The following is a 25,179-nucleotide window of genomic DNA, read 5'->3' on the forward strand; positions in this document are numbered from 1 at the left end:
CCCAGAGGTGAGGTTGCTGAAGTTGCTTCATATGCATCAAGTTCTTCTGTGTTTTGGTGCCCACATGGAAATGGGAGAAATGAAAACTTGACCTCTGCTGTGAATGCTGAGAGTCATGAGGATGACATTAAAAACTGCTCTCAAAATGCCCTGGAGTCTTAATATTTTATCTGTCTGATTTCTGTTCCAGAAGCCATTATATTTTTTCCTCTCATCTTTTAATAAACTGGTTGGCTTTTAAAAAGGAGCCATTGAAGTTTATAATGCAACTACTCTGGGATTGGTCTGTTTTGCACCATTATGTGTAATACAAATCTTAATAACAGGGCAGAATGAAGATAGCACACAAATACTGTGTAATCAACATAAACACCGTTTTAAAAGACATATTTTGATTGTAAGAGCAAAGATGGGAAGGACAGCACTGAGCTGGTGCTGTTGCCCATGTATACTGGCAGTGTCTGAGAGTGTCTGCTGTCAGGCAGGAACGACGTTGTCTGGAGGATGCTGTGAAGACCTCTGTGCAAAGGCATCTTCTGGTTCAAGGAGTTCTTTGTTTTTGTTCACTGAAACAGTGCAGCCACAGTGTTTTTGTAATGTAATTAGCCATTATACCAAGCATCAATTGCCAGGCTGTCACTGACTGTCTCTTAGTCCATATTTCTTCTTCAGAAAACGCTGCTAGATTTAAGCAATAAAAGTCTCTCCAATTACTTCCCAGAGAGCAGTGAGAAGGATAAGTGCCATCTCAGCTTTTACAACCAACCATGTATTTATGGAGGGGAGCATACACTGATTGTTCCTATGATTTATAGATGTTATGAGAAAATAAGCATCTCAGATCTATCCAAGGTGTTTGAATAGAGACACAAGGAAAATGTTGTCTTCTTTGTAGCCAGTCCAACAGAAATTTCATTCCGCCTTCAATCCCAATGCACTTTTAGAGGGCATGGGATTGGTGGGGTTGCCCGCAGGTACCATCAAGAGACCATTCAAGAGAACACTATTATTTCTGAACTAAAAAACAGCCAAAGTTCTGTGGTGACACTGTCCACCTTAATTCACTGATGATGTTCAAAAGCAGACAGACAACAGTCATAGGCAGACAAGTTCCACTCTCATGCACACCTGAGAGTGAGAAGTGTAATCTCTTTGATGTATAAGCCAGCAAGGTTCCAGTGTCAATATCGTCCTTTTGACATCATCCTCAGACTTCTGTGTGGGACAATGTTTTTATTGCTGCATTTGTGAACGTGTACCAAGGACAGATTGGTGGATGCAAATCTTCCTCTTGTGCCTACAGAGTTTTAAAAACCTTTTGATTTCTATGACCATGTAGCACTGTGAGAGTGGTGCTCTGCAGTTGGTAGAGGTAATTCAGCAGAGCTCATTTTCTGTCCAGGATCTTTGACCTCATAACAGTTGTGTGCAGACTTCATGAGGAAATAGCACACAACACCTAACAAAATAGGTTTCACTGTTTCTTCTTCTGTTTGCTTGCTTGATGTTACACGATACTAGGTTCTCTGAAGAATGAACTTTTAACTGGGAATTAAGCCACTTTTTCATTCTATTCCCTTTTTTAATAGCTCAGGACATCTGATCGTTCTGGGTGTTTGGTGCTGAAAATATGGAAGATTAAGGGACAAATCTTCAAAACTGCATTGGGATCTAGTTATTCAGGCAGTAGTATCTCATTTAAAAGAGCTAAGCCCTTTTAAATCAATAAGATGTAGTTATCTAAATAATATATTTGAATGCCTTTTATTTAATCCGAGGAAATGAATGTGGTTTTTATTGGGTTTGTTTGTTTGTTTGGGGTATTGTTTGTTTATTTTTGTTAGGTTTTTTTTTTTTACCAATCCATACTTTAAAGTGAATTATCCCCCGTGATTTTTTTATTTGATGGTAAGATGATCATGGTGTAACTGACATGGTTTGGTGGGTACTGACAAAGGCTGGAAGTTTCACTGGCTCACCAACTATGCCTTCTTATTAGGGGTTTTGAGTGCAATTTGTATGCTCTGCAGCTAGAAGTGGAAAAATTAGGATCTTCCATTCAAGATCAATATACCCAGCATACAAAGAAAGTTCTCTAATTCTTTTTGCCTTGGTTATTTATTTCAAGGCTGAAAGATACCATTATACTGGGCTAATCAGCATCTCTCATACCAAGGGCAATAATTCTGGTCTCCAACTCAGGAATTATTTTTACCTATTCTATAAATGAGTATGTAATTTTATTTTGGCAGATTGTAAATTCACTGAAAAAAATGTTTCAGGAAGACTGGAGAAAGAAAATGTGGTTTTGTTTGGTTCAGTGGAGAAAGGAAAACATGGAAGGAGAGCAGAAAGATTTTGAAAAAAGCATTTTGTTAAAGCACTTGTCAAAATCAAATATTTCAAATAACAATTGAAATATCAAAGTATTTCTAGTTTGAACCTTAATCCTTTGATTCTTCCATTAAAAAGAGTTTGGTTTGGTTTTGTTTAATAAATGGACCAAGACAGAGAGAGAAAAGATAGTACAAAGAAATTTATTAGTCTCAAATGAAACAAAACATCTAATTTTGTTTCAGTCCAAAATAAATGTTTGTGTTTTGTAATGGAACCCAAAACCCCTTTTTTCTCCAGCTATAGTGGGGTTAATGACTTTCCTGATTACTCATTCCAGTGATTAAATGGTTTTGCTGTTGTTAGGGTGTATCTTGATCATAACCTGTTTAATTACATTGAATAGACTATGGTGTTTATAGGGGAGAATTTCAGCTGATTTATAGCATTTTCATTGCTGTAATCAACACTGTGGCTGTTGTAGTAGAGGCAATTTCTGGTAGTTAATAACTGTAATTTTAGAGAAAATTATGTATTGTGATAAAGGTGCTCAAAATTAATGCAGTGCTAATGCAGGCTAGAAATGAGGAACGTGGTTCTAACTGTAACTAATTGTTTTAGCAATTTGCCTAGGAGTTTGCTAAATTCTTCGCTGTCCAATTTCATAAGATTGGCAGTCTTTTTGGAAGGTGCCTGAGTCCACAAGAAATAACAGGCTTCATTCAGAAGCTGTCTGAAATGGTATTATTATTGTATTTTCTGAATCATGCAGAAGACAAGAGGACACTTTTATGCCTTTAAGTGTTATCTTAAGAGACAGTAACAACTCTTATTACCTCTTGGGCAACAGTATAGTTCCATTGGAGTGAATGGCAAAGTTCCCCACAATGTCAGTAGAGTTCACATTTCACCACTGACTCAACCTAAAGTGCTTCCTTAGCTTAGGTGGCTGTGTGGAATAAAACCTTTCTTTCAACCTTAATTGTTGAGGATGATAAATAGGTGAGGATGATAAAAGTGTTTTGCCAAGAAATTGGACTTCCTTCCTGAGTGTTGTAGTAATGGCATCTAAATGCAATTGCAGTTCAGTTATGAGGAAGAATAGCATTGCAGCACTCCTCAGTCGCAGACTCCTTCAAGTCTAAGGCCAGGGACACTTTCAAATGCCTCCAGTACCTGTTGTACTGAGGGAGCTTACTGTAATGCATTTAGAATTGCACAGAGATTAAGTGAAGTGAGGAGGCATTCCAGACTTCCCTTGGCAGAGATGTTAGATAGTTTCTTCAGACCCTTCCCTTAACCACAGCAGGGTTTTGGTGGTTGGGGAGGTATTTTTGGTTCATTTTTGGGGTTTTGTTGTTTTTTTTTTTGTTCACTTGTTTGTTTAAATAATCTTAGGCTACATAATAAAGTAGCATTTCAAAATAAGACTAGTTTGTTTCTTCATAAATCACAAAAGAGGAATTGTCTCAACAGAAAACCCAATTAAAACATACTACTACCATGGCTCATGAATGCACGATGAATACTCTTGTGCCCTTTGACTTCTAGTTAGTAGGTATTTAATCTATTACCCTCTTTAAACCCAGCTTCAGGGGTGCTCCATAAGGATGATTGCTCACATGTGTTGTGTGGCCTATAAAGGGAAGAGAAACTCAACTTCTTTTTTGTCTAAGTCAAAGGGAGGGCTGTAGATTGCAGACTAGTGAGTGTGAGATTGTTGGTAGCAGCTCGTTCTTTTCTTTGTTGTGTATTAACTTATCAAGCCTTGGCTTAAATTGCACGTTGCCAAACAAAAGTAAAGTTACTTACAAGAGCAACCTTAGTCCCTGAGGATGCTGGAAGGAAGGAAAGTCATCTGCTGGTTGTGTTAGTTGGCTATAAAGTACTGCTGCACCCCCCTGTTTGTTCACTTGACAATGGTCCCCCCTCAAGAGAATTTTATTTCATTGTAAGTTGACCATTATGTTCATATGCTCAACTCCAAAAAAAAAAAAAAAAATTTCCCAAAAATGCCAGAGGAGAGAACAGGACCTTGCCAGCATCTTTAATGTTTACTGCTGCCTCCATCTGCTGCTGCTATGATTTCCTCTCTTGAGATCCTGTTTGTTTTGACTCTTATTCCCCTTGTATGTTAATTATATTCATGCTGTGCTCTTATTGATGAGGAAAAATTGATATATGAAGGTCAGCAAAGAACTTGCTCTTTTTTACTTGTATCTGCTTTAGTAAGCAGGGGCATTTTTCTGTTATAATTTTTGCATGTTTCTCTGTGATCCTGACCTTGGTAACTATGAGGTAAATTAGGAAACGCCTTTATGAGTTCCATTAATGCTAAGCCAAGTTGGAGTTTGCTATCAGTTTTTGTTTAATTGGACCAGATATTTGTATACTTCTGGTGTCCTCTGTCCCCAGAACATGTTACCTCTTAGATTGTATATGCTTACTTAACAAGCCTTAAAGGTGTTTTGAAAGAGATACTGGGTGCTGTGCTCTGAAGCGGTGTGGGGCAAAACGAATCTGAGGTGCTTGACATTGATGCCTGACTGTTTTGGCTGCTTTGTTTATTAGAGGCACATCTTTGAGGGAAGGGGTTCTCATACCACTGTTCTTGCATCTGAGAACTGTGGAATTAACTGAGGGAATTAATGTACTTCTCAAGAAGGAAGATTTTTTCTTAACTATGTGTTCATACATCACAGTACATATTTCATTCACTAAATAGCCATAGGTAGGGTACTCACTGACTTGGGATTACAAATTGGGAAAAGATGCAGCTATGAGATCATATTTTTTAACATTTTGGGTACCTTAGCACATGTCCTTCAAAAATACATTCCATCCTTTTGTAGTAAAATCATTTGGCATACAAATATACTTAGCATCTGGTACATTTTGAGTGAGATGGAGCTGGAAATTAATAGAGACAGTGATAGAAACGGGACTAAGTGGTTGGATACCCATGGATTTGGAGACCTGAATTGATCTACCCTTTGTTAAAGTACCTGATTGCATACTGTACTGATTTATCATTACATGTTAGTAACTGTACAGCTTTATAGAAATGTATGTATGTTATTCTGCAGATATGAGAAACACTGTCCAAAGCTGAAGTTTTAAAATGTTTTGAAATCCATGGAAATAACTCAAGATTTTTATATTCTCAGTCCAGGCAGTGACTGAAGGAGTGGAAAATGGCTGGTAGGTTTATCAAGGTCATCTGAGGTGACAGATATTATAAGTGGCATGATTTATGTTCAGCGTTACACAGGCTTAATCAATTCTGTTCCTAAGAAATTATTCTAGTCTGCTTAACACTGACATTGAATGTTTATGGTCAGTTTTGGTAATCCAAACTTCCATTCAAACCTATTGCTTCATTCTAGTGAGACACAGCAGTCCTCAAAGTATTTGGAATGTACTTGTTTCACTTCTGTGTTCAAAAACAGTTCTGCAAGACACGTTTCAGGGTCTGGTGATCACATTTTTATATTCATAACAGCATTCCTTTTCCTGGGTTTGTAGACGCCTTGCAAAAAAGGAAACTGCCTACATTCTGTAACTCATTACACAAAAATTGCTCTCAAATGTTAGTGAAGGTATTTTCAGCTTGGTGCTTTTAAGGAGAAGTGTGTAAGGATACCCAGCAAGTTAAGCATACAATGATGTCCTAATACTAGAATCTTTGTAGCTAACTCTTAAAAACATTTTTTTTTTCATGTCTGTTTTATCAGGGAGGAGTCCAGAAGTACTCACTTGTATCACATGCCTCTTTTGAGTAAATTGATGGGTATGCTTGAAGTTAGTAGAACTGTGATGAATCTCATCTTCTGGGACTTGTCGTAAAGCCAGAAATTCTCTGAAATTTGAATTGCATAGCAATACCCTTCATCTTGCAGAGAGGCTTATGATTCAAGGTGATTGGACTTTGAGTATTGCTTCAGAAAAACATGGGCAGCCGGGGATTGTCTTGGACTACTATGTGATTTGTTACATCTCACAGAACTAAAATACAGCCAAAAGTTAAACAAAATTTTCAGAACATGACGTCGATGTTGAGTGGTGTGTGTAGCATTAAGTATCCTGTTTGGAATGCCTACCCAGGAAGCCTTTGCTAGGGGAAGCTTGAAATGATTGAGAGAATACGCTTTTAGTAAGAGACTTCCCTAAAACTGGGTAGAGTGTGACAATACAGACAGCTACCTGTTTGGTCACTTTGTTCTTGTTCCAGCTGTACCCCAAGCAGTCTTAACCACATCAGAAAGTTTGTGGAAGTCATCTCATCTCATACCAAACACAATACTGCTTCCCTCGCTGTTGGAACACTCCAGGGACCTCATAAGGAGGGGCTGGGGATGGGCAGTGCTGTTTGACTGATGTGGCTCATCATAAGCAATGTCATCTCTGTGAAGGAAGAAGCCTTGATCAGATTTTCTTCTTGCTGTGTCCTCTGGTGCAAGGCACTATATTTGGGAATTGCCTTTCCTATCTGCTGACTCATCCATGTCAAAAATAAAAGGATGTTAGGCTTTTATTAGACCAAAGAGATCATTATAATTTTTATAGAACTTGTCATCTCTTAGTAACAGAAGCAATTGTCTCTGCAGTTCCTAGCGGTTCTGTAAGGTAGTATAATGTCCCTTCCAACCCTGTTCATTCACAGGTACATGTTTATCAGTAAATAAAATGGTCCAGGTCCTTCACTGTGTGGTCTTGAGGGCAACTTGGCCTGGCCTTTGTCTATAGGGCCACATGCATGTCTATCCCCATTTTCCCCCACTATTCATGCTGCATGTGAGAAGCATGGCTGTGTCCTTATATTTTCTGGGTGATTCAAAATGTGGTCAGTGTGAAAAGCAGTGTCATGAGAAGGTGTTCATATCCTTGCTGGATCACTGTTATAGAACTAGCTGTGGGGGGATGGCAATGAAGTTCCAGGTTCATGCTCCAGAGCCCTTTGTTCAGTGACATCCCCCTTCTGCTGTTTTCCATATTCACGTCCACATCTTCTGTCTGAATCAGAAGGAACTTGATTTTCTCTGAGCCCTGAGCCTAGAGGAACTTATCCATCAGCTGTAGCTGGAGAAGATAGCCCTTGTGGTCAGAGTGTATTGGAAGGAGTCTTGAAGGGCTCCAACACTGTTTTGTTTGATGAAATGTTGGCCAAATGAAGCAGGAGGATGGTTTGTCTCTTTGCATATTTTATTTCTTTACCAGTTAAACAGAGGGGGGTGACCTTTGCCTCCTTAAGATGCTTGCAAATGAATCGTGGTCTGACTTAATAGACCTGAACACAACTTACTATGTTATGTACTCCTCAATTTTCTCACTTTTTAGAAACCCACACTTTTGAATTTTCTTCTGTCTCTTGTGCTTGTTAAATTCATTGCTAATTGAGAAATAAATTGCCTAATTACACCAAGATTCTGCCTGAGTCCTGAAAGTATTGAAGTTGTAAATTATCTGGTCCAGGCCACTGTGAAGTTATAATTGCATTTTAAGAGCTCAGTAGTTTACCACAGAGATGTCTTTTGTTAGGCATTAACACCTTCCTCAGGTGGTGAGGTCACAACAGGGCATTTCTCATTGCTATCCTCTGTCTTTGCTGGCTGCTCTTAGATTCTGTGCACTTGATTTTTCATATGGGCTAATGCATGTACAGGCATACCCATTTACTAATCTTAAATAATATGCAAGAAATGTAGTTTTCTTTTGAGAATACCTATACTGGGTTATGTCAACTTTTTAATCCCCTAGATGTGAGAGAAGACTATATAAGAAGAATATTCACCCTGTGGCTTAGTGCCCATCTTATGTTTTGTATTGTTCAGTCGTAACTACAGATCTCACCTGGACTAATGTGGAAGTTCCCATTTTCAATGGTTCAGGAGATATGTGGGAAAATCTGGGAGCTAAGTATTGTGGTGTTTGTATATCAGGAAGAGTGTGTAGCCATGATCACTTAGGACCTCGTTTCCAAGACATGAAGCTGATGCCAGTGAGCCTTGATAAGAACATGGTGGCTTGTCAAAAACTGGGAAACTGAGATGGATTACCAGGGTTGTGTCTGGCTTGAGTGCACTTGTATGACTGCAGTCACACCTTGGGATTGTAATGGAGCATCTACCATTGAATAACTCTGTTATAAGCAGTGTTTTTTCAAGCATGGCTGCTTTTCAAAAGGCCAAATCAAGTTCCTTCAAACTCAAATATTTTCATATTTGAGTGGGCAAAGAGTGAGTCAAAGCAAGTCTTGTACCATTAGCAGCTACCTCATAAAGATTATAAGATGATGGGTGTCATCTCAGAGAACAGGCAAAGCATGTGTTTGAGGCCTGATTTTTAAACAGTTGAATAAAACTGAAGAGAAAATGAAAATAGAGGACCTGGAAAAGAGCTAGCACAGACAAAGCCATAACTAATTCGTATGATGCTCTTTCACTGAGAAGATGCCATTCCAAAGCATCTGCACAGTACAGTTATGTACAAGATAATATTCCTCTTGGCAATATTGGGGCACTGCTGAATTCTTATGATTATCCTGGAAATATCCAGAGTGAGTGTGCGGGAAATTCAGAAGTAGTAAAACTAAAGCTTAAATATGTCCTTCAAGGGAAGTGTGGAGGAATTGTTCTCTGTTTAAAGCAGTGACTGAAGTTGGGACATAAGATTTCAAGACTGTTACAGACATGGAGAAAATCAGCTGCCTGCTAAGACTGCAGAGAACAGGACATAACTGCAGAGCAAGAGTTTGTCTTGAGTAATAGGGACTATTTTTTTAACTGAATTCAGCTATACAGTTAAATATAGTTGTTCTTAAAATTATTATTCCAAAGAAAATCTTTTACATAGACCCCCTTTGTCAGGTTTTATTCTATAATTAGTCCTGTCCTACATTTATTTTTCATGACTAACTCACACAGGAGCTATTGGGAGGAAGGCATGCTTGAAAATCCCCTGAACTACATGCTGAGCTGCTGATCTGTGAAAGCTCATACATGATAATGGGATTTAAATGCTTAAGATACCCCTGAGAAATCTGAGTATGAGGCCTTCCAAGGTTTTAGAACAATTACTGAAGAGCCCTGAATTTGAGCATAAATTGCTCCTTTGTTTTCTGAAAATAGAATTCATAAAATACTGAATATCTCAACAGGGTATTCTAGCCCCTTGAGATCCTCCTCTATCTCCTCAGACATTGTCCTTCCTGAGGCACAGGTGCCCAAATGTCTGATTCGAGGTTCTTAGTCCCATGTGCTAGAATAAATTGATGTATGAACTATGAAAAGTATAAAATTTAAAATTTGTTGATTGTTATACCTCATGGGTGCCTTCTGAAAATATTTTCTTATTCCTTCTCACAGCGGATTTTAGCAGAACAGTCAAGGACTCTCCAGTTCCTGCTCAGACTGGACTAGTTTTGAAAATACTGGTTTGCCATAAGATTATTATCCTGTTCTTTTGGTTAGTCAGCTTTTAGAAATGTGTCCTGCAGTAGAAATTTTTTCTGCTCACAGCAAAGATTTTCTTGAGTTGATACTCAAGCATGTTAGTATTTACAGCTTGTAGCTTTTCTTTATTCTCATTATTCTCAATAAAGGTTATTAGGAACATCACCAATGCCCTTTTAATACCACAGACCCACTGCATTTCAGTACTTGCATACAACTTGCTCAGCCCTTCCATGTAAAGCTTCCCAACCCTCCCAGCTGCTCCGCATCAGAAGATTAATTATTTCCACCACAGAGTGAATGGCTTTGTGATACAGGAATGAGACCTACAAATCTGTAGGCTTTTGATTTTGAGCTCAGAAACCTGTAGTGTAAGAAATTAAGTTGCACACAGCTTTATTGTGCTGATTTTAGGGCTCACTGGACCTGGAGAAGGATGGATGTTGCTCTACCAGCACTCCATGACCCCTTGCACACTGAGCCCCTGTGGAACAGGGAGTTGTACTTCTCTCTGTTCCTTTTCTGTAAGACACTTGAAACAATGTAAGTGAAATATGCAAACAGGCCTTAAACAAATCTGTTGACAGAAGGCTATGTTGATATGAGGGTATCAGTGGTAGCAGTCCCTCAAAAGGCATTCTTCCTTTCCAGCTTTTCGTGCTTCAAGTAACTGGCTTCCCCTTTCTCAGGTGATAGAAGAAAAAGGTGAATTTTAGTGACTGCGAGTGGCTACAGATCTGTGGCCTTTTGAAAACTTAAGCACTGGAATCTGGCAGTGCCTGACCTTGATCACTGTGAAGAGAATTTTGAGACGAGTTTTAAAAGTGAAAGGAGAATGCAGTTTTCCGCAGCAAAGGAAATGTAAGGCTTTTGTGGGCATTCAGGTGTTTACAGCTAGGATGCCTTTGGGATAAAAGATGCCAAAAATGGTGTGATGGATGTTGCAGTGAAGGTAGCCACAGCTTAGTCTTGAACTGCTTAAGGCTGGGTTTAAGATTTCTCATATAGCAATACTCTCTGTAGCATAAACCATGCTGTCTCCATCCCAGTAGTTTGCAGCACACCTCAAGTGCATGGTAAGGAGTGTGCACATCCTCCATCAAAGTCATCTGGCTGGTAGCCTCTATGTTCTTGGTGATTAATCAGTCTTGTGTGCAGCAGAGCCAGCCTCAATCCCTGACACTTTCTATTGAAGAGGCTTTTAATGGAAAAGGTGTTAACAGGAAAGGGCAGAAACAGGAAAGGTGTTTACTTGCAATTTTGTGTTTTGAAAGTCAAAGGGACACATGCTTCTGCTGTATTCACAGGAAAAACAATTAAGAAAGTAACCAAAATCAATTATCCACATGATAGCTGTTCCTTAAGTTCAAGGTTAAGTGGACCACTTCCTAGATGTAAAACAAATGCATGCAGCCTAACCCTAATCAAAGGGTAGGTTGCAGGACTGCACAGTATATCAAGAACTTGTAATTGACTTGGTTTACATAAAATAACACTTAAAATCCAAGTCCAGATAGTTAAAATTGCTACTGAGTTTGTGTTTGCTTTTATATAGATATACACATGATATATAAATATATATAAATGATTTTAGGAGTTATACTGAATTCCCAACTGCTTTTGAGAAAGAATACCCAGGAGCAATTTTTTTTAAGTACTGCATCTTATTCCAAGGATGTTGGTTTTATAGAAACCAGTGCCACTTCTATATTTTTTAAGATATTTAATTCACTAGGATAATTTTCATTTTCATTGCTAGCTTTGAAAAATACAATCATAAGGCCTTCTCTTTCAAGCCCAGTAGTGAAACTCTGTTGCCCTTTATTGCTGCTTTCTCTTCTTGGAACTTGTAGAGTATAAAATTAATTTTTGTCGTGATATTCTGGTTCTGTTACATAGTGAAAATCTCTCTCATCTGACTGCTAGGCTTTATTCTGTAAAATCATAAGAGGCTAGATTCTTGGAAAAGCATGAAATTGATATTTAATTATATCTTTTAAATTGTACTTGGATATTACCCCCCCCCCCCACTCCAAAACTGCTAAAGAGATTTCATGTTCTTAGAGTCTTTATGCACTTCAAGGAAAATGCTGCAGTAACATTAACCTGTGTAAAAAGGTTTAGCTTCATTACCTAGACAGTAATTAGGGAAGTTCTAGTTACTACTTTTTTGCAGCTCCCTTGACACTACAGATTCTACAACTGTTTATAAGATGGTGGTGCCCATCTCACTGAGCATTTGGAAGAAACCAGTGTGGTTTATGTGAAGCTTGTAAATTGAGGCAGTGGTGTGGTTAGGACTCCTGTGCTCTGCTTGCTTTCCTCTCACAGCTGTAGCAGCAGTGAATGAAATAGAAGTTATATTTAGTTCTCCTTGGTGAGTCAGAGGCTGTTAAGAATGGCTTGAAGGAAAATAGCTGAGAATATTGAATTGCTGACCAAGCACAAACTAGTTATAGTCCTGTGACTTTACAATGCTATAAAGAATGACTGACTGTCACAGGACTGACAATACAAGTGAAACCGCTGCTCTGCTACTGAAGCCCTCTCTATCATTTCACTTTCAGGATAAACTCTGTATATTGGCTTGGAAGAGAGCACACCGCCTTTCTGTGATGCTGTGTTGGAGCTTTTTACATCCTAGTCAGAAGTTATATGTCCTGGAAAACATGCAATGAGATAGTCAGTTTTTCTTTTTTGAAGTGTGACTAGATACTGTGGATTGGATAAATGCCAGCACCTCACATTTTGTGATCGAAAATTGCCTAATTTCCACTGAGCAATGACTTGATGCTTCTCACAAGGAGGGGCTGATGGGGAATGTGAAACTCAAGGGGAGCCTTTTCTGTAGTGACCATGAGATAGTGGAGTTTGAGATCCTTAGGGCAGCAAAGAGGGCACATAGCAAGCTCACTATGCTGGAATTCTGGAGAGGAGACTGGCCTCCTGAGGGATCTGTTTGGTGGAGTACCATGGGATAAAGCCCTGGAGGGAAGAGAGGACCAAGAGGACCACTTTGGATGCTTTTACATCTCCCAACAGGTGAAGGATCAGGCCTCAAGGAGTGAGGTCTCAGCCCAGGATACTTTGTCTTTTGGCAATCCTCCAGGTACAGCAAACCTGAGGGTCTGCTGGCTCTGAGAGGTGTCCTACTCAGAGGAGGTTGCTGGATGCAGCTCCACCCTCACTACACAAGGGAAGCAACTTTTTGGGACAAAGATGGGGTAGGCAGCCACAAACATGCAGATCCATCCCAAGCAGCAATACCTGAAGAACAAGCACATTCTTTATGAACAAAGGAAAGGCTGGGTCTCTCTGCCTTGGTAACTTTACATTCTTTCCATCTCCTAAACAAGAGTTATACAGCACACAGGGGAATTACTGTTACAGCAGTAGATGCTTTAAAAAAAAATCATGTTCTGGATGCCTCCAGTAAAAACAAATGCCTTATGTCACTTACAAACAGATACTAATAAAAGACTATATGCCCTGGTAGAAAAACATTTTTTGGGTAAAAAAGTGTACTTTGAACAGTTTTCTGTACTACTTCAAACAACAGAAAGCTGCATTTGGATTGCTCAAGGACAAAGCCCTCAATGAAAGTCACACACTGCAATACTTCTAAACACAATGTCCTCTGCAGGAGGGTGAGCCAAAGGAGCTTCTCCCTGAATGCCTGCAGGCTTCTTGCCACCTCTCCTTCTCTGTGCTTTTAGCGGGGAAAAAGACAAATAAAAGAACTGAGAAGTCAGAGCTAAAGGCTCCCTTGAAATTGAATTCTGACTATTTTTTCAGCATGTGCAGTACCTGTCAGGAACAAAGAGACCTTCAGCAAACTATGTACTGCCACTAAGCCATTCCTGGCCCAGAGCTGCCATGGATTTTGGTTAATACTAAGCTCCTCCTGTCAAAATAGCAACAGCAGCCACCATTTTCTGTCATGCCTCCCCAGCCATCTTGCAAATGCTTGCCAGGCAGAAGATTTTCTTCAAATTCCTTTGTGAGTCAAGTTGGGTGCAATATACCAGAACAAGGAACATAATTTCATTTGGAAAGGTTATTGGCTTTCTAATTTCTATTCTGAAAGCAGATAATGTTTCCATCTACCTTTAACCAGACATTTAGGATGATTTTCTCCTTCCCTCCCATTTCTTTTTTTTTTTTTTTTTTTTGTTTTGTTTTAGTAATGACTTAATATTGGCATGGTTAACAATCATTTTTCCTCTAGTACTTTTGAATATATATCAGGAATATTGTGCAAGAAATGCTATTATTATGAGGAATAGGTATCTGTGGATGCCACAATAAAGGTAGAAAGGCATTCAGTCACAACTCATCCATTCTACTGTACAAAGTTTCTAAGGTTAAGATTTTTTAAAGCACACAGAATTAACACAACTTCTATTATACAATTTGTATACGTGCTCACATAGAAATTGTTACTATTTATGCAGAGGTTTAATTGTTTCTGCCCTCTTGTGAGTATAGAAGTCAAAGTTATTAGTGTAAACAGATTAATGTGAATTCTATAAGCTATAGTATTTCAATAGCTCAGTCACCAGTTTTAATTAACACCAAATAGAGGTCAATCATGTGCATGCAGACTGTGTTCTTTGTCTGTTATTTATTTTCAGTCTAGAAAGAGTATGTACCAAGTTAGAAGAGTCTAGAAAACTTTAGCACTTAATAATCTTAGCTTTAAAAAGACAGGACATTATACAGAAGTGACTGACATCTCCTGATTAAAAGAGTGAGTTTGATTTGCCCTATCCCTGATCTCATTCTACTTTTCTGGGAACTTCATACTTCTTCCTAGGGAACAAAATAAAAGGAAAGAGGAGGGGGAAAAGTAACAGCACCAGATGAAGATAATACGGACATTGAATTTTAATATATGTATGTCTACAATATAATTCTTAAAAATGGCTGGCAATGATACAGTGACTCCAGTAGTCTTCTATCATTTCAGGAAGCCACAAATACCAATGATTCACAATGACAAATATGTAATCACCTGTGAAGTGCATTCCTAGTTGACTTGTCCACATTTGCAGGTCTTACTCCCTGAGAAAAGGTTAAATTGGCTGATTCTGACATCTGCACTGAGAGCAGCAGCCTTCCAGGAACAGAGCACTTTAATCTTGTCAAGCATTGTGTTCAGCACCCATATGAATCCAATAACCAGTTATACACACTTGGTCCTCGCTTCAGTGTTGTCAGCATGGAGATAACACCCCTGCCTCTCCCCTCCAACTCAGCAGGATCACTTGGGCAAATCAGTCACCACTGAGCTCAGATTTGCCTTGATGAATTCCCAGCAGCAAGCAGGAGGCCAAGCTCTCTGCCATGTCTGCCATGTCTGCCATCATTCAAGTTAGCACCAGTGAATATTTGTGAGCTTGGGGAGTGAAAGGAGGCAGCTGCCAGGCTGCACCTTCCCCAGCCAGCAGCACATACCCGTGCATCCAGCTACACCCCTCACAGCCGGGGCGCTGATGGCGCGCTGACAGCTGACAGCAAACCAAAGATTATTTTCTCAGCTCAGATGCTCATGATGAGCGCTTTTGTTTTGGAAAGCAGTCAAGAAAATGAATAATGTTTAAGTGCTTTTTTAACCCCAGCCCCATTGCAAGAGTTACTCAGTGAATAATTGCTGAGGGGAGTGTTGAGCCCAGGATATGAGAGGTTTTGCCCTTCACAGAACATTTTGAGTTGGGAGAAGTTAAAGGAGCTTCTGAACAGAATGCAACGCCAAAAGAACAACAAAAAGATACAGAAGGATTTGACAACAACACTAACTAGCTAATATCATGCAAAATACTAATGCTTTTTAGATTAATCTTCAAATTTATTCCAACACTTGGAGTACAGTGCTGTTGAAAAGAGACTGTAGTGGATTCGGTTTCTTATGTCCTATCAGGTACTCAGGAATTTCAGGCAAGCACTAGATGTGTAGGCCAAAGGTAAGGCACTTGAAGTTTCCAAGTTTTAGCCAATAACATCACCAACTTCCCTGCAATCAAACTCACTAGGTATTCTAAAGCTGTTTAAAAACTGATTTTTTACTGCTAGCATCAACATAATGATCCCATTTTTATGCCAGCCTAATATTTTTTCTTAATCATCCAGAAAAGAGTCTTTCATTTTAGAATAGGAAACACTGTGATACTGAAAGGGTCAGGAGTGCATGGCAAGAAGAAAAAATTCTCATGGTCTCCCTGCAAAGAGGTTGTTACAGTCTCAGATAGCTCACCCTGAGCTGGGCTACCTTACCACCATCCTAATTTGGACAGGGCAGCAAACACCAAGCAAGCCAAGAAACCTTGTGAGACCCACCTGCCAAAGGCTTGTGTCACTCTGTGCCAGTGAGGCTCCCCCACCCTACATGGGCAGAAGCATCAGGCATGACTTGGATAGATGTGGTACAAACCTAGAGAAAAGAACCTTCCCTAGATGAGCTGGGAGACGACCTCTAAATCGCTTCATTTATATAACAAACGTGTTGTTTACGAGATGTCCGAGATTTGTTTTTCCACTTCTACATAATAGATACTTCTATATTACGCAGAAATAGATTCACCCAAGCACAAAATAATAGGATGCAAGGATGAAAAGCATTCAGAGTCTCAGCACTGCAATTCAGTGAGAGTAACGAGACTGTGTTGGGAGGCAAAGATTGAGAAAAAGGCAAACCAGGGATATCTTTTACTGGCTATCAGTATAAATAGCTAAATAGATTAAAGGCTTCTGGACTGCATTATAAAATGGAAACCATAATGCATCACTGGACAAGTTAGCTAGACATGTAGCGTTGGCTTAACTTTATTAGGAATCAAAATACTGAAAGCTCAAGTCAGACTGAGCATTGGCAACTTCTAAGAACTCAGCCTATAAACAGAATAACCTTCTGAGAAAGCAGAAAAAATGCAGACACAGGAAAGGCTTTACAATAATTTGAAGATAATTCACACAACAGAACAGAGCACAAACTGACTTATATGAGCAAATACTAGGAAATTAAGAAACCCGGTGATGAAAGGTACATGGCAGCAAGTATTTAATTAATGAATAAGGGAAAATACTGTTTAGTGCTAGAAAAAGTTTAATTAAATATAATTAAGTCCTCTTAGAAGGATCTCTCTAGGAGAGGCTCACAATTGACCCAGAGATTGTGTGTGCACATGTCCTGACAGGAGGTCAAGGTCCTGCCAGCGCCAGACATTACATGTGTGGGTTGTACACACACACAGATGATTTTTTAAAACTGTGAGGGAAAATTCTGGTGCTCCAGGCAACAAGAAGGACTAAGTAGCCTTTAGCACTGCTGTGTCTACAGTCTTTGTAGCTCAAGCAGATACAGTGAAAATCAAAAGGCAGGAAAGATGCAGGGAGACAAAGCCAAGGTGTGACTGTGGAGCAGAGTGCCAAATGGAGCAGAGTGCCAAACGCAGCACAGAGCAGAGCTGACCAGAGAAGCTAAGCCTGGTGGTACCAAGGTTGTTCCAAGGTTGTACCAAGGTTGGTGGTGCCAAGGTTGTTCTGGTACAGTTTTCCTACAACACGATAAACACTCTTTAGAAGCTGTAATTGCACAACAGACTGGCAGACCTCCTACTCTGAGCTGGAAACAGAGAAGGAACAGTTCTTCTTAAAGTAACTATCCTACAAGTTCATCCTGAGTATCTGTTAAACTACAGAGAAGAGGGAAAGCATAAAAACAAGTTTCAAATCAGAACCATCTGCAGTGAATTGGGATTGAATTGTGAGTGGCATCAATATGCAAACAGTTTTCTCATTTTTCAGGAGCACCTGTCTATACCAGACTCCCCATAATTTTTCAATATCTCAAGCTTGCCAGCTGCTAGGAGAAGCTGATCTCATTCTTTCTCCTCAAGCAGAAAAGAAGATGCTCCCCTAGCCTGTCCCATCACTAAGCATCTCTCTCACTTCTCCAGGTATGGCCTTGAACTTAGCTAGACATGCTTATCACACATTCACCTTCCCAGACTAGAAATCATTTCCTGAAATCATCCTCCTCCCCAGAAGAGAATTCCTGTTTGTTTCAGCCAGCTCTACAGAGTGATAACACAGTGGTGTCTCCATATCTGTAGTCATACAAGTTCCCATGTCACTTGCCAAGCCTCCCTCTCCTTTGGCTTCAGTACAAGCTTTTCTCATCTTTCCCTGGCCAGGGAAAGGGACATTAAAACCCGATTGCCACTCTTGCAGGTGTGCTTGATACACGTTGACTGGTAACATCTGTAGGCTTTGGCTCCCTTCAAACCCAGGGGAGCTGTTCCTCTTCTGACTCAGTTGCCACGGTCACAATTCCACTTTCTTGAGTAGGTCTGATATTTAAAGATTCTGGAAGCTACCAACTCCTCTCCTCCCACTGGTAGTGAATTAATGTAAGCCCAGATAATTTAGCACCAAATGCAATTACACAGGGTCTGTGTAATTGCATTTGGTGCTAAATTCCCTAATGAAAGTTTTTTTAAAAGGGCCATAAATTCCAAACATTATTGTCCAGAAAGTTGGAAAAAATTCCAAGAGAGAACCAAGACCTCTTATGCATTTCACTGGTACCACTGTCCCTGACTTTATACTCCTGGGTATTTTCTGTTATTAGACTGTGTTAAAAATTGAAATAGTTATGCTGCCCATCCAAGTTACTGCACATCTTATAACGCATTTGACAGTCTTGACACAAAAATGCCCTTTTCCAAATACATTGTTGTTTACCCAAGTGACTATGAAGTATGATTGGAAAATGCATTGAGCTGTAAGGACAAAGTGGAGGAAGGGTGAATTGAAGAACACCATGAAGAGTTATCACTGCAGACTCATAAGACAAGAGTTGCAGAAAAATGTACACTAGAATTATATAGGATAGATTAATCCTATTAATCTAGGTGATAGTATGTTCAGAGATATATAATCTCTGAACCTACTATGTGATAGTATTGTTCAGAGATATATAACCTCTGAAGAAACTATTTGAGACTATTTAAACAAAAATAAAATTTCATATATATAATTTAAAGACAAAATCAAATTTCCAAGCATAAATCTCTAGTTTGAGGGTTAAAAAAAATAAGAAGAACAACCAACCTAAACCAAACCAGCCAAAGAAAACCACCAAAACAAAGAAGCCCAAAAGAAAAAACAACTCACCATGCCTAAGGCCTTACCCAAATTTTTTTTTGCTATCATCTTTATAGTTCAGTGCCAGTCTGTCACAGACATTTCTCCACAGAAATCCTTTCTTTCGGATTTCTGCGTCTTCGGGAGGCCAGAGGCCCCCGAAGAGAAGGTAAACAATTATTATCAGCTGCTGTGGAATGCAACAGGGACACCTTGATTGGCTCATTTTCTATGTTTATAATTAAGGGCCAATCACCAGGGCAAGTGAGGGGACTGAGTCCCTGGACACAACTTTGTTTGGGATTCTTTTTTATCTATTCTTAGCTTAGCTAGCAGCTCTGCAAACCTCTCTCTATATTCTGTTAGTATAACTATAATGTATTATATCATATATTAATAAATTCAGCCTTCTGATTCAAGAAACAAGATTCACTGTCTCTCTCTCACCAGCAGCGACCCACTCAGGTCGCTGTAATACCAGTCTAAAGCTCAGTCTAACTATTTGAGGTTGAGCTGACAAGAAAATAAAGTTCTAATGAAAAAAGAACATTTGTTAATCACCCCAAAAGCGATGTCTTAAATCATTCAAAATCATACCCAAGTGTTGAAGTGTTGTTTGGATATGAAATTCAAAATACCAGATTAGTTAAAGGAGGAGGAAGGCATGTGGAACAGAAGAGAGGAAATAAGGAAAAAAGCCAAAAGACTTCAGCAAACATTGCTTGGTTTCTAGCTGATCCAGAGAGCAGCAACAGCACAATATTTTGGGACAGTCTCAGTCTGTTCATCTCCTGCTGTCCACTGACGGCTTCATGTCCTGCTGTCCACTGGCTTCTGTCTTCACTAAGATATAATTTCAGCTGAGTTTGACTTTCTGCTTGAATTTCTGTGCATCCAGCCTTGCTTCCTGATACTACCCCACTACGTGCATTACGAAAGAATTTCCACAGTGATCCCAAAAGCTACAGTTGCTATGCTATACTTTTCCACCTTTGATACCTTTATTTGAACTACATTCAAAAGCTCAGACAGACAAGGGCAGCCACAGGAAGAAGAGATAATCTGTTTTTTTCTCTAATTTGTACCCTAAATTAATCATGTCTTGTTTTCATTGCTTCTCTCTCTTGAAACCACTTGCATCAGCTGTGTTACAAGGGTTTGGGAATGTTTGCTGCCATCAGATTGAAGACAACACAGCAGAAGTCAAAGTGGTGCAACCCTTGATCATTTAAAATCTGTCAAATGGAGGGTGGTAGTTGAGGTCAGAGCAGTGAAGAAAATTTTTTGAGATGCTGGGAGGAGAGTGCTGATCGTCTTTCAATAACAATTTGCTTAATTTAAAACAGAAAAGGAATGATACATTGACCCCCTTGGGAAAAGTCCAGCTTTTGCCCTGATTGAAAATTAATAAAATGCTCAAAAGCCCCTTGTCTGCCCTCATAGCAGAAATCTCTTCTACACAAGAGGCAGCAGCATTTGAGCAGCAGCATTCAAGACCACATGCAGCAAGAAACCCAAGTGGAAAGGTGGTTAGTCTGCTACCAAGCTAAATGGAAGGTTCTTACATGAAAAAAAAATTACAAAGTAAGCTGACAAAATCCCAAAGTCTCCCCATTATGTGAAACAACACACCCATAAAATCTGGAAGGCCATCCAGAATACAGCTCTATGGGCAGCTTCTCCTCCTCCATCAGGAAATATTATTTGGAGCTATTTCTCTCATATTTAATCCCTTGCATCCAGCAGAATACTAATAATGCAGTCTCACATATTAAAATTGACATTATTACGACCCTCACATTGACCAAAGGATTTCTTGGCAGTATTTACTCCTCAAAAGGAAACATTTGGATTAGCTCTGTTGGTTAAAGCATAGTGCTAACAAAGCCAAGCTTGTGGGCTCAGTCCCTCTACAGGCCATTCACTTCAGAGTCGTATTTGATGATCCTTGTGAACCCCTTCCAACCCAGAGAATTCTGTGAACACTTCCCTTGTTGGATGGCTTTCAACTACTCCACTCCTGACTCCAGAATCCTGAACACTTTGAAAGTTCTTTCCCTACAACATCATATTTCACCCTTCTGTTCCTGCCTTGACATTTCTCCTCCTTTGTCCTAAACCAGCAGTTACCTTTACACTGTCAAAGCCACCACTGCTCACTGTACATCAGCACAAGGCTCAGCTAAAAACTCACACTTCATCAAGGATGGGTCATTGCAGTGAGGGGAAGTTCATTATGATGATAGAAAATGAATTGTGGAAATTAAGATCAGAAGAGACATCAGGAGGTTCCAGTCAGTTTACATCCTTCTTTATTGTCCTTCTGTGACTCACTACAGAAGATCCTGTGTCCATCCTCTTGATAAGCTCTTCAGAGCTACTGACAGGCTGCTATGAGTCCTCGTGAAGTCCTCTCTTTATCAGGCCACACAGGACAAGTGCTCCAGCACCTTGAGGACCACCTACTAAATTTGCTCCAGTTCCTCAGTATCTTTCTTATATCTGAGGTGCAGCAGGAATATAGGACTCCAGGTTTTGCCTAACAAATGCTGATAGAGAGGGGTAACCACTTCCCTCAATCTACTGGCAGTGCTTGCCTCTCTGCCTGGCTCAGTCTCAGGTGACTTCAGTACTTAATGAGATGTGACTTTCTACTTCCCATTAGCCAGCAGGACATGGGAACTACCCTGCAGTGTCTACTACTTGCAGACCTGTAGCTGGAGAACCAGCCACTCTCGTCCTGCAAAAACAAAGGATTTAGCTTCCTGTCTCCTCCATCAAACCAAGTGGTTTCTGGCTGCCTCTCCTCTGTGCAGTTGGGAGTTCAGGCTCTCCTCTCTGCAGGGTCTCTGAAGTTCCCCTCAATTGCTTTTTACTTCTTCCCTGATGGTGCACATTGGCTGACCTCAGTGCAGTGACACAAGTCCTCTATCAGTGCACACCTAGTGCAGGCAGGGACAGCATCCCTCTGCCCTGGCTTCAGCAGGAGGCCCTGGGCAGCTCTCTGTCCCAAACCCTGTAGGGCTGTGTCCTTCCTTTGGAGCCCCTCTGGGCTTCATGCTGCAACTGCAGGGCAGTGCTCCAGCAAACACGGGAGACTTTACCCTGTGACACTCCTACTCTGTAGGAGTGCCTGACACCATGCTGAGTCCCACCGCGTCAAGCAGACTCAGACCACCAGGTTTGGTTAAGCAAGTGCAAACTGGAACCGACAGTAAACATCAGGCAGATCAGGCAGATTTTTTTTTCTAGCATCCTTGTTCTTACTCCTTTTTTAAATATTTCTGTACTAATTTCATCATATTTAGTCAATTTATATAATCTGTAGGAATACTCTGTTGCCCTATTCTTCTAAAGTTCTTCTAAGCCTTCTGATGTTTACATTTTTGTAATGAAGTTTCTAATGCACTTTTCATTTAAATAATAATTGTTTTGCATCCCTCTCTGGAAGAAAATTGATAGACTGTTAGTTTGACCAGTGTGGTTGGAGAGGTAGCAATTTCATCCTCCAATCCATGGTCACCTTTGGAATTCCATGGTCACCTTTGGAATTCCATAAATATCAAAGTCAAAAAATACACACACTCTTTTTTGCCTTGAACATCTCAGCGTGTGAATATTATTAATTTCCTGTCGTATTGCGACAATACTTCTCAAGAAGTCCACATGAAGAACTGTCTGTTCCTTCCACCCTGAATAGCTGTTACTCTAGGGAAAAAGGAGATAAGTACTAAGAAGATGAGATCATTTCTGAAGATACACTGAGAAACATTATCTTTAGTCTATATCAACTAGACACTTAGGCACACAAACTCTCCATAGGAGCTATTCCATCCTATTGTTAACAACATTAAATGGGTGCAAATCCAAGAAGGATGATGAGAATGTTATCGAGCAGACACAAGATTTCAATTTCTAGTATTCAAGGACAACTGAATGCACTTCTTAGGCATGATTTCCATTAAATAAATATTTAAGACAAAGTATACACTGCATTTCAAGTAGTAGATGCACTGAAATGTCTCTGAAAGAAAGCATAGCTTCCCACTATTGTTACTGGACTCGAAGTATATCTGTTCTCCTATAATTAATAATTATTGACATCACATTTAATTGGTAATCTTATTTTGCCAATGGCCTACTGAAGATTTATCATATTAATTAGTAGCAATGAGACAGCTCTAACCACCTACTGTCATTAATTTCTTAAATATGTACAATAAGATGCACACTAATTGTGACAGGTAATTGGTACCTGCCCACACTCTGCCTCTTTTGAAATTGCTCTGAAGTAGATCTGAGTTAATCATCATAAAACTATACTTTTTTTAACAGATTAAAAACCAGCCCTTTCAAACAACATATTTCTGAATTTAAGCTGAAACTTGTTCTTTTATGAGAAGGCAGAATTTGTCTATAGACTTACAGATCTAGTTATCCATTCAGAAAGGCTGGAGGATTCTATCCAGCTACACATTTTGCTGAAACCCACTGAAGGCTTGAGCCAAAAACAAAAGTCTCCTGTGTTCTGGATTTAAAGGAGTTTTGTGTCAAAATATCATATCAGGTATGAGAGGCAGCCCTACACCTAGTAACACAGAGGAGAAACACCAAGAAGCATTGGGAAATTCAAACACCTTGGCCCTCAAGATAAAGACAACAGGATTAAACTTCAGTATTTCAACGACAGAAAACTTTTCTCTACATCTGCCCAGAGTCAGGCAGAAAGTGTCTTTCATTCTTGTCTGTTGGAGCTTCTCCCTTTGCTGTTATTTGGCTATGCACAGATAAAAGGAAGAATAAATCCAGGATGGGTCACACATACAATACTGGGGGGGTTGAAACTCTTGCTCTCATTCTTTCTTTGTATAAATATTGATTTATTCCTACATTTCACTTATACTGCAAATATTTAAAAATAGCAAGAGCTCCCCATGCCCCTTTGACTGTCATTGAAGCTCTCCATTGACAAGCAGTGGGGGTGAGTCAGCGCGGCAGGGATGGCAGTGTTACAGATGCTCACTCTGACCTGATGGCTCCTCAGGGAACCGTGAAGGAAATTCATCTGACAGACACAGGCTGCATCCCATGTTGCCGCAGCAAACACAGCCTATTAAAAGCAGAATGTAGTGACTGAGAGATGCACAAGGGAAAGGGCATCCTTTGCATTCATCCATGGTCAGTAAGAAGACACATAATATTAGAACGACTGTAAATCCTGCAGTGGGAAGGGGTTGGAGGGGGGCAAGAAAAAAATAAAGGAAAGTACCTTATACATAATTAGCCTTTACCAGTAATCAAGTACAGTTTTCTGTATATCCTCAGTCCATTTCCTTTCACAAGCAACTCATTTTTGATGTAAAGAGTTGTGCACTTTATTTATTTTTAGGCAGTTGCAGATGGGAACAAGGTAATTGTTGTCACATTTCTCTTCACAGAGAAAAGCAAGACACAACTTCCCAAGAAATTTCTGGGATTCATATTTTCTGAACTACAGGGAAAGGAAAAACAATTCTTATCTCATTTGCTGCATCTGTGTTTGTTCACAAGTGGAATGCATTGTGGAAGATTGTTTACCTGAAGAGAATTGGTAATTGGATTTTGGTGAGAGGTGTGAGTGTTTTGATTCACTGACCAATTGAATCCATGTGTGTGTGTTGGGACTGTCAGCAGACAATCACGAGATTCTGTGCAGGGGAGTGCAGTTGAGTGCTTGGCAGATTCAGTTTAGATGTAGTGTAATATAGTATAGAATAATATACTATAATAAAGTAATTAATTAACTTGATAAGATGGAGTCATCCTCATAATTTCTCCCTGCCACGGGGGTCATCTTGATCCGATAGGTGGTCCACAGCAAAAGGAAGCTCTGTGTAAAAGGCACGGTCTTCATTTGTGCAAGAGGAAAATTGGTTTTTATATGTAAGATGAGTGTCAGAGAATGGTTATTCCAGTAGGCAGCATCCTATCCATATATGGTTTGAAATTACATCCTACCTCCCAGTGCTGGGTTAAAATGTGGATCTTGAGTCTACAACTGTATGATTGCATAGCCAAGCACCTTCCTCTCCTCCCAAAGAACCTTTGGAAGCATGAGGGATATAGCCCATTCAAGTGAAATATTCACACAAGGCTATCAACACCCTAAGTCCCTATTTCATAAAATGGCCATGGAAAATAACTTACAAACTGCTGGGCAAACTCTGAGTAAAGAATTGCCCCCTTGTTAGATGTGCTAGCTAAGAAAAGT

The sequence above is a fragment of the Ammospiza caudacuta genome, chromosome 1 (genome assembly GCF_027887145.1).
Source record: "Ammospiza caudacuta isolate bAmmCau1 chromosome 1, bAmmCau1.pri, whole genome shotgun sequence".
In the NCBI taxonomy this organism is placed as follows: domain Eukaryota; kingdom Metazoa; phylum Chordata; class Aves; order Passeriformes; family Passerellidae; genus Ammospiza; species Ammospiza caudacuta.